Source organism: Puma concolor, chromosome B2 (assembly GCF_028749965.1).
Source record: "Puma concolor isolate L17-30 chromosome B2, mPumCon1.1.hap2, whole genome shotgun sequence".
NCBI lineage: Eukaryota > Metazoa > Chordata > Mammalia > Carnivora > Felidae > Puma > Puma concolor.
This window is the reverse complement of record NC_141671.1, coordinates 68,641,206-68,644,137: the sequence shown is the minus strand read 5'-3', so window position 1 is coordinate 68,644,137 and position 2,932 is coordinate 68,641,206. Positions and strand designations below refer to the sequence as shown.

The 2,932-nt window shown below is 37.3% G+C and overlaps 1 non-coding gene across 1 annotated transcript; it reads left to right on the top strand.

Moving 5' to 3' along the window:
• Window positions 1–412: 412 nt before the first annotated feature.
• Window positions 413–520, top strand: LOC112862957 (U6 spliceosomal RNA). Its single transcript, XR_003223817.1, has one exon. It is a non-coding gene; the product is annotated as a U6 spliceosomal RNA (small nuclear RNA).
• Window positions 521–2,932: the final 2,412 nt, after the last annotated feature.

Below are 2,932 nucleotides of genomic sequence, written 5' to 3'. Positions count from 1 at the left end.
GAGATAAGAAGAAAGAGGAGTTCGAGATTTAAGGAGGGAGGGGATTGAACAAAAAGAAGTGTACCACAGAGACATAAAGATAAAATTACAAGCACCAGTGAGGACATGAGATGAAACTGAGATGAGAAATTCTTTTAACTGGAAAGGGCTCATCACTTTGGCTTCCATAATACTTTTCCAACAGTGTTTCTCACAGGTATTCAGAGAGCTTCTGAAAATGTAGATCTCTCTTCCTAGAGATTCAGACTTCATTCATCTGTGGCAGGGTCCAGGAGTCTCAATTTTGGACAAGTTACTCCAGGTGGTGCTGATGCTAAACTTTATAAACACTGGTTAAATAGTAATTTACAATGATTTCATGATTCAACACACAAATAGCTCATTGGAACCAGATTTCTAGTATTGAGAACCAGTGCTTGCTTAGGCAGCACATATACTAAAATTGGAAGGATTCAGAGAAGATTAGCATGGTCCCTGCGCGAAGATGACACACAAATATAGTATTGAGAACCAACTAATTTGGTTTTTTCAGATATGGATGGCATCCATAATCTACCCTAACTTATAAAACTATAACTATTAAAATAAACAATATAAATATTTACTAAATATTTTTATTGCAAACCATTCCGATACAATAGACAATAATTCAAGAAAATAGATGCACAATGATGTTAACTGCTGTCAAACTGTTTCATGTAAATTACCCATCAGCTTTCCTTTCTCCCTTATCCCCCGTCCTATAAAATATCTCAATCCAACTTCCAGCCTATACTCATCACACTTATGACTCTGTCCTAAAGCTCAAGTTTGGGCACTTGCTTCTGGTTCTTAAAACTTTATTCTGAGAAGTTGGATGAAATTACCCTTTTAGAAAGAAGTGTGTTCATGGTCAAATAAGTTAGAAATAACTGAGCCAGAATTTGAACACAAACCCACCAAAAGCCTGAGTGAATTGGGTCAGTTCAACAGGATCTGGTTTAACACAATTATAAATCAACACCTTTTTGTTTGTGTGTTTTGCTATAGTAGCCAGACAACTTAATTTAGCTCTGTCTCTAGAGTTTATCTGAAGATCTAGGAATAGAGCCAGTAAAAATTTTGGACATAGAGGAATTCTGGGAGAGGCATTGTCAATCTTTTGCATCACTCTAACTATTCCCACCTTAAAAAGATTCATTACTGGTAATGGCCAGTGCACCATGGACCAAAGGAAACAGCAGCATCCCTGGACTCAAAGTGTCTCATACAGCTAAAGATAGTGAGGGGTACAAGTTCACCTGATAGCCTCAGTTATCTACTGTTGTGAAATAAATTATCCCAGAACTTCATGCCTTAAAACAAAATCAGTTTATGATCCTTCACAGTGTCTATAGGTCAAGAATTTGGACAGAACTTGGCTGGATTGAGGTCTATTAAACAAGTGGAAAAAGATGAGATGGTGAGTGGAACTTGAGCAAGGCCTGGTATCAGTCAGGAGCTTACCATGCATCTCTCTGTCTCTTCACATGGTCTTTCAAGTAGTGACTTTGGGCTTCCTTGCAACATGGTAGGTTCAGGTCAGTTTGACTGCTTACGTGATAGCAGGCTTTCCTGTAAGTGAGTGTCCCAAGAGAGCTAGGAAGAAGCTGTATCTCCTTTTATGATAAGACCATTGAAGTCACATAGCATGTTACTGAATCAAACAATCACAAAAGCACAGCATGCTCTGGTAAGAAGACTGTCTAAAGTTCTATGAACATGTGTTAAAATTACCACATTGAGCCACTGATAACGTCCCCTGGTTCTGAGCTTCTCTGAGCATCCATGGCTGAAAGTAGAAAAGGGAAAAATACATGGATATCTGATATACAAGTTGGCTTATGTGTGCACTATATATTTGTGTGTGTGTACATATATATTATATGTATACAAGTTGCTTATATGTCTGTGGGTCAAAAGATACATGTCAGGGATTATAAGGAAATAAATATTTACATTTAAAAATTTATATGAAGTTGTTTCCATTGTATTTGAGGATCTCTAAGGATAAACATACATGTATTAAGACTGTATGGGTGTCTTGCTTGAGTGATGAAACCACTGTACATTTCTATTTAAAGTCATTTTCCATGCCATCTTATTTAAATGGCTTGAAATAAATGGCTTGAAATAAATTTATTTAAATGGCTTTAAATAAATATTTAAAAAGAAAGGGCATGGTCCCTTTAAAAATTGAAAGCAGATCTTTGGTAGATGTTACATTTTTAAATGGCAGTAAATAAAGAAACCCACTTGATGATTAGGCGTTGCTTATGAAGGAGGGTGGGGTTGAGTGAGTGAATTAAATTCATTGCCAGGAAAATTCTTTCCTGATTAAAGATAAAATTTCACAGGTTTTCATACAGATTCCATCCTGCTTGTGGTTAGCATCTGAGGAGACAAATTTATTTCTTCCAGATTAAATTAAGCTTTATATAATTTAAAGTTTACTGAGGTAGACTTGATGGGTCCAAGGAAAGATACAGAAGAAGTAGAAGTGTGAGAAAGGTATGTGAGGCCTTTCTATAGCTGGTTGTGAGTACATTAAAGTCTTGAGTGAAGGCTCCCACCAATGATTACATTCCCACACATCTAAGGAAGAGCTGCAAGATCAAGGCAGAGCATGTGCTCAGTGGTCCAAAGGTAGGAGTTAGTATGAATAGGCTTTCTTCTACTCCATATGGTTCCTAGAGTTACTGGAAAGTTAAAATTCTCAAACATCTTCCTAGAAAGGTCTTCTGGGTCTTGTCTGGGGTAGAACGACTAATGTCCCAAGCAGCATCCATGGCTTGGCTTCATTGCCAAAACAATCTCTAGTCAACTAGGCCCAATTTCTTACTTACTTCTTCCTAAATGGAGAGCAGGTAGATCTTATGATCTGGGATGCCCTTCTCTATGTCCCCAGTTAGAG